This window comes from Canis lupus, chromosome 11 (genome assembly GCF_048164855.1).
Source record: "Canis lupus baileyi chromosome 11, mCanLup2.hap1, whole genome shotgun sequence".
Taxonomy (NCBI): Eukaryota; Metazoa; Chordata; class Mammalia; order Carnivora; family Canidae; genus Canis; species Canis lupus.
The window spans coordinates 33,491,654-33,507,126 of record NC_132848.1 but is presented as its reverse complement, the minus strand read 5'-3'; the positions used below and the strand labels follow the sequence as shown (position 1 = coordinate 33,507,126).

At 42.2% G+C, this 15,473-nt stretch overlaps 1 protein-coding gene and 1 long non-coding RNA gene across 5 annotated transcripts in view; one reads left to right on the top strand and one right to left on the bottom strand.

The window, feature by feature from the left end:
* SYN3 (synapsin III) overlaps window positions 1–15,473 on the bottom strand; it is a 452,196-nt gene that overhangs the window by 130,904 nt on the left and 305,819 nt on the right. The gene's annotated exons all lie outside the window — the stretch shown is intronic.
* Window positions 1–15,473, top strand: part of LOC140642940 (uncharacterized) — a 32,944-nt gene that overhangs the window by 15,068 nt on the left and 2,403 nt on the right. The window contains exon 4 of the long non-coding RNA XR_012039310.1: window positions 14,524–14,868. This is a non-coding gene — a long non-coding RNA (uncharacterized lncRNA). The remainder of the gene's footprint in view (window positions 1–14,523; window positions 14,869–15,473) is intronic.

Sequence of the window (15,473 nt, the reverse complement as noted above, 5' to 3'; positions counted from 1 at the left end):
CTGGATTGAGAGAGAGGGAAGTGGCTTTGAATTATAGCTTTGAGTAGCGGATACGAAAAGCATCTCAGTGGTACTCTGGTCAGGCCTCCTCTGCTTATCATCGACCATATTGCATTTGAAGAAGCTGAGAGCTAGAGGTGGTCTCAAGGTCACCCAAGATGCAAATGGGTAAGCCAGGGCTAGAACTCAGGTCATTTGACTCCATTCTTAAGTCTAGTGTTCTGCACATGATATGTACTCTTCCTTCTGTTGGGAATCCTACTTTAGGACTTGGAAATAAGATATTTCTATGGAAGTTAAATCATCTACTCAGTACATGGGGGCTAATATGCAAAGTAATATGCTTTCCATCCCAGGCCAGGGAGGCTTGACCAGCACTTGGTTAAAAGTAATACATTGTGTTCCAGGGAAGATCGAGTGGGCAGTGCTTTAGTCCTCATCTTTCTTGACTTAGCAACAATAGTCAATCAAATACTTGCTTTGCTTGGCCTCCCACATTCCACCTCCTAAGGGAGGTCTCCACCTTTATAACATTAAAGTGTCTCAGGGGTCAGTTCTCTGACCTTTTCTCTTTTTTCTGTCCACACTCATTCCTTTAAGTGATCTCATCTAGTCTAATGAGTCTTAAAACAATCTACATGCTAATGACTCATCTATTTATATTTCTAGCCCTAACCTCTCCCTGAATTCCTTCTAACATATCTGATGGCCTACTGGACATCTCCGCTCCAATGTCTAATAAGAATCACACATTAAAGACCTCAAATTTTGCCCTGAAAGTGTTCCCCACCTCACTTAATGGCAGCTTAATCATGCCAACTGCTCAGGTCAAAACCTTAACAGTTGTCCTGACTCCTTATTTTTTACATCTTGTGTCCAATCCATGGGCAAAACCTATGGATATATTGCCTTCAAAATATATCCAGAATCTGGCCATTTCCTACCCTCACTGCTTTGCTTTGGCCCAAGTCACTACCATCACTCACCTGAATTATTCCCATAACTTTTGGACTGATCTCCCCATTTGGGCCCTCATCTGTTAGCCAAAATGATCTCCTTAAACTATATGTCAGACTGTGTCATTCCTCTGCTCAAACCTCCCAATGATTTCTTAGCTAACTCCGAAAAGCAGCCCAACCCTTATAATGGCTGCAAAGCCTGCCAGCATCCAGTCCTCTCAGACCTTAGCCCTCATTTCCTGGCTCTGCTCGAGTCATGTGATCTCCCTGTTCTTCCTCAAATTTACCAGAGTCTCTCAAACCTTTGGGTCTTTCTCCTTTTGTACCTTCTCTGTGGAATGCTCTTTCCCCAGAAATCTGCAGGGCTTGATTTCTAAGGAAAAAAATCCCCTCACCCCCTACCTTCTTGTGAGTGCTTTCTTGATCACCTATTGAAGACTGTAACCTGCTCCTCTCCCAAGAAACATTCTCTGTCCCTTTTCTCTGATCCTTATTCCCTATAGTGCTTACTACCATTTATTATGTAATGTAGTTAGTTGGCTTTGTGTTCTATCCATTGTCCATGTTCATTTATCCCATTAGAATGTAACTACTTGGGGTGCCTGCGTGGCTCAGTCAGTTAAGCCTCTGCCTTCTTCTGCTCAGGTCATGATCCGAGGGTACTAGGACAGAGCACCACGTTGGGCTCCCTGCTTAGTGGGGTGTCTGCTTGTTCTTTCTATCTGTTCTCTCCCACTCATGCTCTCTCTCTCTCAAAACAATGTAACTCCTTATGTTTTTGTGCACTTTACTCAAGTGTCTGAGCCTTTCATGAGAGCTAAGGCAAAGATGACCTATGGCCAATGATTTGCCCAGATATAATGGACCACTCAGCCATGCCCCATGAGCCTCTTTGACCTCATATTCTAGCCTCTACCTGGAATGTGCTTTGCCCATTTATCTGTGTTGAAAATCAGGCCATCTTTCAAGCCTTGGTTTAACAGTCATATTCTCTTAGAAGCCTTCCTTGACCTTTACTTTCCCTCACTTTGATTGATCTACTCTTCTTCCAGAAAACTAAAAAAATAAAATAAAAAACTAAAAAACAAGTTAGAGCCTTTAAATGACTGCTTATGGGGAAGAAAGTGAATATACACCAGAGCACACACTGGTATATATCTGGCAACTGGCCATTTAGTAAATTAAAATGTGCATACCCTTTGACCCAGCAATGCACTTCAAGGAACTTATCCTACAAAAATCCTGAGCAAGTATACAAAGATATGTGTGCCAAGACTTTGTAGCACTTTTGTACTGTCAGCGGGGCCTGGTTTAATAAACTTTAGTTCTATAGACTACTCCATGATGATGGAAACATATATCAAGATATTTGTTAGGTGAGAATTGCCAAATAGTATGCAAGGTATTATTTCATTGGTTTTAAAGAAAGAATAATGGAAGAAAAGAAAGGAAGGGAGGACAGAAGGAAGGAGGGGAAGGGGTTGTATGTTCTATGAATTTGGTTCTAAATTATGAGCAGTAAGATCAGAATGATGCACGTGGTGAAAACTACCCTGGAAATCCCCTAATATCACCTGTAAGAGACAGTATAAAAGTTCCAACATCTCTCAATGTTTTCCTCCAAGAAGAACAGATTTTTTTTGTCTTTCCATTGACCACCAGATAAAATAACTATTAGACTGTATTATGGGGCTACGCTGCATGAGAACTACTCACTGTGTTGTAAAATGCTAATTGTCCCTCAATTGTTATCAGTTCCTGTTGGAACAGAAGGGGATGCATCTCTCTTCTTGGGCCTCCTCTTGAGTATTTTCTCATTGAGGAGAAAGGAGGGAGGAACTTCCTGCACTAGTTAAATTGCTTATCTCTGGCTCTCTTCACTTCTCTTTCCTCTGAGCATATTAAATGTGTTTGGTGTGACTCTACTGTGTGTATGTATGTGCCATTTGCTTTTTACTTTTATTCTCAGTGTGTGAATTCTATATGAGTACATATTACTTTTATTATAATGAGGAATGAGATAAATGTTTGAAAGATCACCTTGTAGATGCAGAAAATAAAGCTTATGTCAAGATTCTAAATTAGCTTTTTTTTTCCTTTTAAAGTAATCAGTTGTGTACTATGGGAAAAAAGGGACACTGTGGAAGTAGAATTGTTCATTGTTATTGTCTTTTCAGTGAAAATGACAATTGGCTTTGTCTTTTCTTCCTTTCTCCCCCCCTTCTTTCCTTTCGGTGGCTTTTGGTGTTGCTGAAAGCTGCTGGTATTTCAAGGAGGCAGCCAGACCCTTGCAGAGCTGATATAAAGGGACTCCCTGGGCATGGAATTAGGACCATCTCAATGCATGGTGCACACAAACACTTTAAGTCATCTATTTAGGGAGGAGGGCAGGGAAAAGAAAAAGGTAGTAGGGTGTTTTGCTTCCCATGACCCCTCTGGCTTCCAGGATCTTGCTCTTTCCTTCATAAAAGGCCTCAGTGCTCAGATGCTGCTGCCAATTGCTCCCACTGGATCCAGAGTAGCTCCAAGCCTATGGTGCCTATGCTTCCATAACTGCAAGGACTCAATCTTATGTTTCCCACACTCTTAGCACAATCCTGGCATCTAGTAGGCACTTGATAAAATAGCTGGCATTTATTGAGCTCTTACTATTATATGTCTGATCTGGGTTACCTGTTATAATTTCCCAAAGTCCTATGAGGCAGGTACAGAAATCTGTATTTTTCAGATAAGGATACCAAGTCATAGGAAGGTTAAGTAATTTCCCCAGGCTTGTAGATCTGGGATTTGAAACTAGGTAGTTTCAAATCCCAGAGGATTTGACTCGGGCTAGTCCTTTTAACCACCATCCTGCCTCCAAAGAAACTATGTGTTGAATAAATAAACGCATGATGAGTGGATCAGACCTGCCCTTATGAAGGTCCTGTCAGAAGATATTTCCCTAATAAAATGGGGGTGGGAGTAGCATGTGTAGGAACTGAGTCATTCACACTTTCTAGCTTGTCATCTCTTGTGAGCCAGCAGCCTGGCTAGGGTTAGGGCCAAAATTCTTTAGGAAAGAGACAAACTGAACCATAGGTTCTGTTCCAGAATTCTCTAACAGATCTGTTTGGCCCTAACTTCCAAGTGAGGTTCATTCTATTCTCCTCATCTCTGCAAACCACTAGTTTGGAGTCGTAAACACTAAGTGCAAAGAAGACAGTGGGGAAAGGAGAACAGGTTCTGAGAAAACCACCTTTTCCACTTGGAACAGCTGAAGTAACCACTAGAAAAAATGGCAGAACTGTTAAAAGTAAAAATGATAATAATGGTGGGCACATTATTTTCTAATATCCAGCCTCTTCTTCCATGGTTAAAAAGCTACTAATTTATAGTCATATATTTGGTTTCCTAGACTCAAGGATATATTTCCCAGGCTCCTTTCAAATTAGATGTGGTCATATAACTATTTTCTGGCAAGTGAGATTTGAGTGGAAGTGTCATATGACAGCCCCTGAGAAAATTCCTTAAGGGGGAAATGACACAAATATTTTTTCCTCTTTAGCCTTTTTATTCCTGCTGGCTGAAATGCAGATGTGATGGGAGAGACAGAAGCAGCCATCTTGGGTCATAATACATCAATATCTACATTTTGCATATAAGGAAACTAAGAAGGGAGTGAAGGCAATAAGCTAGAAGGACTTGAGTCCTCAGGTCTTCATGGACGAATTTTACAGCTTAGAATAGAAAGGGATGACTCTCTTTCTTTATTCTGTTGTCAGTACTCTCAGGGAAGAACTCTGACTGGCCCATCTTAGTTCAGCTGCTCTCCCTGGAGACCAATCAGTTGTTGCCAGAAAGTATGCTGTGCAAGAGAACTCCTGCAGAATGTGTTTATGTGGATTTAATACAATGTGGAGACTGAATTGTATACAATTGAGTATGTGTTACTTTCATAATGAATGGTGAGATAAATATTTGGAGCAATGAGATAAGTGTAGGGACTGGGGAGTAGGAGGGCATAAGTGAGTGGGCACATTTTCTAAAGAGATGAACCTGGACAGCATACCCCTTAGGTGAATACTACAGATGTTCAAGAATGGTGAGAGTGATTCTACTGGTAATGCAGCAAAGCATCATGGACCAGTTGGAACCCAGGAGACCTGGTTTCTAGCTCTGACAACATAAAACTATTTGGCACATCCCTTTCTTCAGCAGGTCACAGTTTCCACATTTGTAAAGTGGTGAGATTAAATTAGCTTGAATTTGCTCCATTGTTTTCAAAGTTTTAAATTTAATTTACAGAAGTTCTTGGGGGTATCGGTTAGGGTGTTGGGGATCCTCACTAGGCCTTCTTTCCATTCCCTACAAAAACAAACATCCTCATACCCATACACACATTGACACGTTTACTCAGATGTACTTACTCTCACACACCTTACACCCTCGCCCCCACACATACACTCATACACACACATATGGTGGACTGTGAATCATCAGTTTGCTGGATTGCATGATCTCATGTGTCCCTTACAAGTTCTGAATGTCCATGAGTCTATACACATTGGGAACTGTCTGAGGCTTTGAGCCTAAAATTCTAGAGAACAGCAGTTGATACAGAGAGAAGTAATAATGATTATGAAGGTCCAAACAAATGTCTAGGACTTTCTAGTCTCCTTTGCTTTTGCTCTCCCATTTGCTATAGCCTGTGTCTTCTACTAGTGGCAGAAGACAAAGTGTAATCTGTATACCTCCGAGGTGTTGCACTTATGAAAAAAAGATCTGCATAAGTCTTATTATGCATAAGTCTTATTATACATAGTATCTTGCCCATCTACGGGGATCTCTCTATCTTTAAATATATGTAGATTAAGAACAAAATTAGGATGTATTGTATTTTTTAGTTTGGGGATATTTTCTGAATCAACAGTTACTAAGGTAGAGAAACTCTGGTGTGTGGGGTTTGAGAGAACTTTGGTAGTCTTGGAGAAGGCTGGGAACAGCTTTTCTCAGAGTTAAGTTTGGGTCAGGAGCCTTCTCCCCTTAAAGGCAGGTATGTTTGCAGTTTGTTGCTTGGGGCAGGGATGAGTCCATCATCCTCACTGGTCTTTCTGATCCCTCCTAAGGACATGATTTCCCTCTGCCTGGTAAGAGGACAGATTCTGTCAAGCACAAAGCCATGCTGTCTCGAGCTGGCACCTTCCTGCGTGGGAACTCAAAGCCACTCTCAAGAGCCCTTTTCTTTCTCTCTGCAGCCTGTGAGCCAGGGAGGCAGCCAGCTGGGTGGTTCCCACATTGAGAAACTGGGTGGGGCCTGGGGAACCCTTTGGCCTTGGTGGAGGAGCCAGACCAAGGCTCCTCCCTGGGAATTCTATATAATTCAGAAATGGCCAGAGAAAGAGAGCTTTGTGGAGAAGGTCCCCTCCCATCAGGCCAAGACTGGCTGGCCCCTGACACTGATGTGGGCAGAGAAAAGTGGCTGGCTGTTTTATCACTTGGCTAGGCTGGGGCCCAGTCCTGTCCTTCTGTGGGCCCCGGATGGTGTGTAAATTGGGCATGACATGGAACTGTATGGAGAGTGTGATGTGGATTGGGTGATGTTACAAAACAAAATGAAAACACTCCTTTTTCCTCCAGGCAATAGAGGAGGTTTAGAAAAACAAACAAAATCTCTTGGGATTGAGAATAGGTGAGAAATTCTTTGGCAAAGTAAGTGTCATGTTTTGGAAAAAGGGGTGCTCTATGGAGACCTGGTGAAGGAGAGAGAAGAGAGGAGGTCTCTATGCATAGGACACTGTGTCAGAAATGGAGAGGGATGAGCCAGGTGGTTTTTCCTTCATTCACTGTCCTCTCTTCCTGAAAGGGATCTAGTAGCATGAATTAAGGTTTGTTCACCCAACAGAACCAGTCAGGACCCTCACCACCATGGGCCTTGATGCAAATCACTGACTGTTTTGTCAGTGCACGTGGATGAAATGACTGAATATGTATTCCATGTCCCAGACACAATACATGAGAGATTCCCCCTAAATTAAGGAGTTCCCCATCTAGTAGGGAAAGCAGATGAGCCAACAGGCAAATTTGATATAGCACCATGATAGAGTAGCACAGGGTGCTGTGCAGATCCTGGCAGGTAAACCTCTTTAGGACTTCAGGAGCCAGGGAAGTTTTCTGGAGGAAGCAGTGTTTAAGCTGAGAATTCAAGGATAAAGTGGGATTAGTCAGATGAACAAGGGGTTGGGGTGTTCTAGAAAGAAGGAATTGCACCTACAAAAGCTTGGTGGTGAAAGGAAGAAGTTATGCTCCAGGACTTCAATATGGCCAAAGATTTACTCTATGTAAGTCAAAGAGAGGTTATATGATGCTAGAGAAATGAGCCTGGGCCTAATCAGGCAGGATGGTGTCAAGGAGTTTGGACATCATCCTGGGGCCATAGAGGAGCCTTACGAATACTGAGCCCAGGTGGCATGATCAAGATGTGAGCTTTGGAGGGCTTGCTGTGGCTACCTTTGGATGCTAGATTTGAAAAGGGTAAGACTAAAGGCTTGGAAGGCTATCGCGAAACCCAGGCAAGAGATGGTGAGGATATGAGGGCCAATCTCAGTCTGGCATCGGCTCATGATCATTTTATCATCGCCCTCACTCCTGGTTGATGTTGGGCAATGTGACAGCTCACCAGAACTTATGGAAGCTGTCAGGAGCCATATCATCACATCTTCAGCATTTCTTGCCTGGGTTCAGCGAAGGCCTTCCAGCCTTTAGTATTATCCCTTTAGAATGCAATGTCCATAGATAGCCACAGTGAGCCTCCCAAAGCTCATGTCTGACCATGCCACTTGAGCTTCAGATTCATCCCAGTGTTACTAAACTGTCAGTGGCAGTGGGATTTGGGTGCCAGGTGAGGGGAAAGGCTGGCTCTGGGGGGTGATGGGGAGGGAGAAAGGGGAGGCAAAGGTGATTCCAAGTTTCTGGCTCAATAGAGATTGAGATTTCCAAGCTGTGAATTGTACACTTCTAGTTCTGATGAAGCCAGCTTTGCAGCCCATCTGTCCCTGAGGAATGGTTCTGCAGCTGGGGTTGGGCTAGGGGGCAGGGGAAGGGATGTTCCCACAAAGACAGTGGTCCTGACAGAAAGAAACAGACTATGGTTTGCATATTTATCATCTGTCTTCCCCATCAAAATGTTCTCACTATGACTGTAAACTTTGTATTGTTCTCTATTGTATCCCAGTTGCCTAGCACAGAATAATGCCTAGCACACAGGAAACTCACAAAAAAAATATTTGTTCAGTGGAAAAATGATGGAGGCTACAGATAAAGGGTCAAGGGATTTGCCACTCCAATTAGTGGAATGAAATTATTGGGACCCTTTGAGATGTCACAGAAACGTCATAAAATGATTCTGGTTTCATCATTCTCCTTTATCAAAGGGTGACTAGGATGGTGGAAATGAACTGGATGAGGAGAAGAATGGTGGCATTTATATGCACATATGAATATATGTAGTACATAGCCTAGGTAATCAATAAGTAAATACACACATAGTGATAGTTGAGTAACAGTTTCATTGTCATCATCAACATCACCACCATCCTCAGCTTTGACTAAGACCTCCCTGTGCACCAGGAACCAAACTCATAGATGTTCTGTATACACTATTTCAATTGTTACAATAGCTCTAGGGAGTAGATCTTGCTATGAACACAGGTCTCTCTGACTCCTAAGGTCACCTTCCCTCTATTCCAAGCTCCTTTCTCAGATAAGAAATAAAAAGTTATGGTTGCAATAGAGACTGCTGGAAGAGAAAAAAGAAAAATCCCTGCAATGTCCCAAGAGACCTTCAGGTTTGCTAGAGTCTGAATGGGCTGGAGAGATCTGCTTGGGCCCTGGCCAGGCTGGGCAGTCAGTGGAAAGTTGTATCTTGTTGGTTGGTTTCTTTATCAAGAAATTATATGCAGGCCTTGTCATATAGTTTTCCAGAACTGACAAAACACCAAGAAACCCTCACCTTGCACAACACTTAGTTTCTATCTGAAACTACCCTAATTCTGAGTCCCCCAGGGGGGAGAGCCAGGAGCAGGTGCCTGTGATATTCCCTACAGGGATCACAGGGTGGCCACTTGGAATTGTCCAGCAGCTGAGCCTGGGGTGATTCCAGGGTCAAATGATGGTGGCTGTCTGGTATGATAGGTAGACAGTGGACATGTTAGAAACATGTGCTTTATACAACTCTGTACCTTCACCCTGGCCCTAGAACATCAAATTTCTTCTCTTGCATCCAGGGACACCCTCTGCAGAGATGAGTAATAGCTTTGGGGGAAGGTTGCTATGGAACCCAAGATCAAAGGTGGTGCCACATTGATGAGTATTAAGCTAAATGATGGCTAAGTGAAGGGTGACATATTCACTTGCCTGCTTGTGTTCTTTTTACTGCACATTGGATGAAAACTGCCCTGTAATGGTGATGAGGGCTGAAGTGAGACCACAGGCAGGGACCAAGTGAGGGGGGCAGAAGCTTCCTCTGCCTGGAAGACCCCTGAGAGGCCAGAAGCTAAATCAGTGCTCAGGTAACCTGATTTTGCTGTCCTATAAAGGACCCAGATGGATTGCCCAGCAGAGGAAACATCTGCCCTCAAGTCATTGTTCACCTCTTACCAAACTGCCATTGTGTGATCAATCCCTATTCAATGATCCAGGACACTCTTAAGCCCCCAGAATAGACACTGAGGAAAAGGTGGAGTGAAACAGGGAAAGAAAAAGCAAATGCCCCATCTGGATCAACACCTGACAGGTATCTTAGATGACACCAGCCTAAGATCTCCTCTAAGGATCCAGCTCCTGCCCCAGTTGCATGTGTATCAAAAGCAATATTCATTGCCCCTCACCTTCAAAGCACAATGTGTTGGCTTGGAGAGAAATTTTGAGTAATGTCCACAATGCTTGTCCATCAAGGTGTGTCACAAGGATTGGAAACCAGTCATCTCCACCTGGGTACTTAGTGATTTGGTATTTAGAAGAATGGCAACAGGTCCCAGACAGCTTGGCACCTACAAGATTTCTCTCCGCATTTGTCAGGGAAATGTCAGCTTGTTTTAGGGAGTTTCCCTATCTGCAAAGCCTGAAGGTGTGTCAAAAGGGCCCAGTGCCAACTCAGTCTCAATCTGGCCTCCTTCTTCAAGGAGTCATACCATCCATTTTTTAACACCATCCATATGCCAGGCCAAGTGCTACATGATCTCAACTCTACCCAGTTTATTCAACTTACACAGATTATTTTCCTCCTTTACACAGAGGAGAAAACTAAGCTCAGAAGCTAAGTGACACAATAAGTGACAGAACCATGGTGATTCAAACTCCAGCCAGTCTGGTTTCAAAAGCTCAAACTCTTTGCAATATAATTCAATATGATACTTATCAGACACATAAGGGAAGCAGGCAGGCACTGTTCTAGACTCAGGGGATTCCGAGATACATAGGACTGTCCCAGCACTCAAGGAGCTTCCTGTCAAATACACTTAAGAGAAATTTCAACATACTCCTAAAACGCTATAGCAGAGATGTAAGCATAGAGGACTAGGAAGATAGATGAGCAGGGCAGGGATTCACTCTTTCTGGGTAATCAGTGATGCTTTTTTTTAAAAAAAAAAATTAAATTAAATTTGCAAAAAATAAAAAATAATAAAAAAATAAATTCAATTTGCCAACATATGATGCTTTTTTTCAGAAGGAGAGACTCCTGAGAGACTTTTTAACAATGAGCAGAAGTGTTCTTAGAGGATAAGAACCTTCCAAATGTATATAAGACATACATTCTAGGATGTTTACCATACCCTTGTTCACAGAAGATTTGGGAGGCTCATTGGTAGCAGAATGGCTGAATTAACTGCAGTTCAATCACACCAAGGAATATTTTGAAACCATTAGAAGGAGTGGATTAGAGTTGTATCCAAATGACATAAGATCTGTTGAGTGAATAGAAAGTTGCAGAAGTGTTTTGCATGTGCTTGCATGTATGGACACGCACAAATCCATACACATTCCTTGCAAAGACATAGTCAGGTCAAAGTCAAGGAGATGTAAACCACTATTAGGGGAACTAACAAGAGCACAGTTCTGCTCTAGTGTCATAAGGAAGGTGAGTCCTCAGAGGGAATCAGGAGGTTCCCAGGAATTGAAAAGCAGGTGTGGTTAGAGTGAGGGTTGGTTTACTTTGGCAATTGGACAGGCATTTTCTGGTGTTGGCTTGAGCTGAGAAGACTCAAGGCTGCATTCCAACAGGGATTTGCTGTTGCAAGGGTCAGTTGTAGAGAGCAGATCAAAACTGAATTTGGACCTAGAATGGGAGATGAGGTGGTTGGTGAAGTAGGGGAAATGTCCAGGGTATCCAGGCATTTGTGGTTCAGTCCAGTCTAGCAGAGACTTATTGGGATTTCCAGAGTCCCTTCCCCTCTCTAGACTTTTCCTGTCTACTCCCAAATCTCTCAAAGTGTGGGATGTCAGATCCCACATGATACCATACCCAGGAAAGATCCTTTAACAATTAGCCCCAGCAAGACAATGAGCTCTAACACATCTCTATCTCTACTGCTCCACTGAAAGAGCTCTTGCTAAGATCATCAATGTCTCCCAAAGGCTTTCTCTTTCTTCTTTCCACAAAAGTGTTTTGACTCAGGAGCCATGCCTTCCTTCATGAAAATGCTTTGAACTCTTGACTTGTACGATAGGATACTCTTCTGCATTTTCTTCTCCCATACTGGCCTTGATCTTCTTTGCTGGTTTCTCTTGCTTTATCTAAAATCTTAATGCTGGCAGCTCTACATGCGTTCATGAGCCCTCTACACTCTCCCCAGGCAATCCTATCTTCCTATCTAGTATTTTGTGAGAAGGGCCAAAGAATGTTTCTTCTTTGTGTTTCCTTGAGGAGGAAAATTTCTGTAATATTCTGAGCTTCCTGCCCGACTCCTTACTCTGTCCTACTGAAATGCTACTTGGAGAGTTTGGGAGAGGAACCAAGCTTCCACAGTAATTTTCTTGATGCTTATCGCTCTCTGAAATTATCTTGTTCATATCTTGTTCAAAGAAAGATTATAGTATCCAAGATCTATAAAGAACTTATTAAACTCAACAGCAAAGAAACAAACAACCCAATCATGAAATGGGCAAAAGACATGGACAGAAATATCACAGAGGAAGACATAGACATGGCCAACAAGCACATGAGGAAATGCTCCGCATCACTTGCCATCAGGGAAATACAAATCAAAACCACAATGAGATACCACCTCACACCAGTGAGAATGGGGGAAAATTAAGCAGGAAACCACAAATGTTGTAGAGGATGTGGAGAAAGGGGAACCCTCCTGCACTGTTGGTGGGAATGTGAACTGGTACAGCCACTCTGGAAAACTGTGTGGAGGGTCCTCAAAGAGTTCAAAATAGATGAGCCCTACGACCCAGCAATTGCACTGCTGGGGATTTACCCCAAAGATACAGATTCAATGAAATGCTGGGACACCTGCACTCCGATATTTATAGCAGCAATGTCCACAATAGCCAAACTGTGGAAGGAGCCTCAGTGTCCATCGAAAGATGAATGGATAAAGAAAATGTAGTTTATGTATACAATGGAATATTACTCAGCCATCAGAAACAACAAATACCCACCATTTGCTTCGACGTGGATGGAACTGGAGGTTATTATGCTGAGTGAAATAAGTCAATTGGAGAAGGACAAACATTATATGGTATCATTCATTTGGGGAATATAAAAAATAGTGAAAAGGAATAAAGGGAAAAGGAGAAAAAATGAGTGGGAAATATCAGAAAGGGAGACAGAACATGAAAGACTCCTAACTCTGGGAAACGAACTAGGCGTGATGGAAGGGGAGGTGGGCGGGGGTGGGGGTGACTGGGGGATGGGCACTGAGGTGGGCACTTGACGGGGTGAGCACTGAATGTTATTCTATTGGCAAATTGAACACCAATTAAAAATAAATTTATATATATAAAAAAAGAAAGCATAGCTAGGGATACCCCTCTTACTGTGCCTGGCAGGCAGGCAATAACATTTCAAAAGATTATCATTTCTTCTCTTCACATCTTTTGTTTCAGTAGTTCCAAAACACAAGGGCATTTTAATTTGTGTAATCTCATGAGGCAATGGTAGGAGGCTATGACCTCCCAGAAGGTAAAGGTTATGTTTTATTCAACACTGTATCCTTAGGATGTAGCTGAAAAATTTGACACTTCGTAGATCCTTTAAGAGTATTTGTTAAATGAATAAATGAGTCCAAGTCTTCAATAATAAAAAAAAGAAAGATGAATGGATAAAGAAGATGTGGTATATGTATACAATGGAATATTACTCAGCTATTAGAAACGACAGATACCCAACATTTGCTTTGATGTGGATGGAACTGGAGGGTATTATGCTGAGTGAAATAAGTCAATCGGAAAGAACAAACATTATATGGTCTCATTCATTTGGGGAATATAAAAAATAGTGAAAGGGAATGGAGAGGAGAGGAGAGAAAATGAGGGAAAATATCATTGAGGGTGACAAAACATGAGAGACACCTAACTCTGGGAAATGAACAAGGGGTAGTGGAAAGGGAGGTGGGCGGGGGGTTGGGGTGACTGGGTGACGGGCACTGAGGGGGGCACTTGGCAGGATGAGCACTGGGTGTTATGCTATATGTTGGCAAATTGAACTCCAATAAAAATATATTAAAAAAATAAATTCTGTGATAGTAAAATGTGTTGTTTTCTTGCTTGTCTCCCCTAACAGATTGTAAGCTTCATGAGGACAGAGTACATGTTTTATGTTTCTCTGTATCCTCCCAGATCATTGTATATTTCAATTCAATACACCTTGTTGAATGGGATGGAATCTGGCTGATGGCACTCTCACAGCATTGCTTGTGTAGACTGGCCAATCGTTTACTTGCTTTACCCAATAAAGCCTCTTTTTAGGCCAAGGTTGACTCCCTGTTTCAGAGGCTGTCCTTTTCTACTCAGCTTGCTAGATGGTTTTCATCCTTTTGGATTCAGATTTTCCTATTTATTCAGAGTTGTAAATGTCAACGTCCAAACTACAATTCCAACTCCATTCATTGCCCTCTCTTGGCTCATGGTGTATTTCAAAATCAACATTTGAAGTCAAGAATTGAAGAGTTTCCAAAATTAATTTTCCTCTCTTCAGGTTCCTTCTGTATATAATGAGCACTGGGTGTTATATGCAGTTGATGAATTACTGAAGTCTACATCTGAAACTAATGATACACTATATGTTAACTAATTGAATTTAAATAAGTTTAAAAATCCCAGTTCCAGGCATGTAGGCTGGGCAAAATAACTCCTTCCATTTCTAGAAGAAAGTTGTGAAGCTCAGCAAATATGGTTCTTCCTCTTCTCCACATATCTTCATTTATTACATTTTACTCACCCTGTAGGGCTCAGAACAATGCAGTCTTTTCCATGTTTCACTTACCCACTTTTGTCATAATAATCTTAGGAATAATTGAGCACCTACTATGTGCCTTGTCCTAAATGCTTTCACCTATATAACCTCTGTTCTTCCCAACAGCTATGGAATTTACATATCATCCCATTTGCCATATGAGAAAACCAAGACTCACAGAAGCAGAGGTGCTCAACCATGGTTACCTAACTAGTAGGTGACCAGGCAAGACTGAAGTTCATCTCTGCCTGACTGGGAAGATTATGCTTTTCCTGTCACAGCTGCTGACTCAGTTCACCATCCTCAGTGGCATGTCACCTTATTCAACAAATATTAATCAAACACCTCCTGTGTGCCAGGAACTGCTCTAAGGAATCAAGATACAAGTGAATATAGCAAAAGCCCTTGCCTTTATAGAAATCATAGTCTACTGGAAGGAGATACACAAAAATGATAAACAGAATTAAAAAGGTATGAAGTAATAGAAAGTAATAAGTGGTATGGAAAAAAAAAACAGTGTGAGGGGGCTAGAGAGTCCTGAGATCATGTGGTAGTAAACACAGTTTCAAAATAAAGTTGTTGAGAAGTCATGTTGAGACAGTGATATTTAAGCCAATATTTGAAAGAAATAAGACAGTCATGTAGGATTGGGGAAAGAGTCTGGGGAACTCAGTCTGGGGAAGAGCATGCCAAACGGACAGCTGATACAAAGACTCTGGAGTGGGAACCTACCTGATGGTTCAAGGAATGGCAAGAAGGTCGATGTAGCTTGGTGTTGTGAGAGGGGAGAAGGTATAGGAAACAAGATCAGAGGGGCTGCAGATGTGTGGAATGGTGGTTCTCAATCAAGGATGATACTGACCCTGGGGGTGGGGGTATTTGTCTGGAACCATTTTTGATTGTCACAATATTGGAGGGGTAGATGCTATTGGCATATAGTGAACAAAGGCCAGTGATGCTGCTAAGCATCCTACATTACATGGGAAACTCCTCTTCCCTTCTAAAAAAGAATTATCCTGATCCATATATCAATAATGTTGAGACTGAGGAACTCTGGTGTAGAGCCCTATAGGACT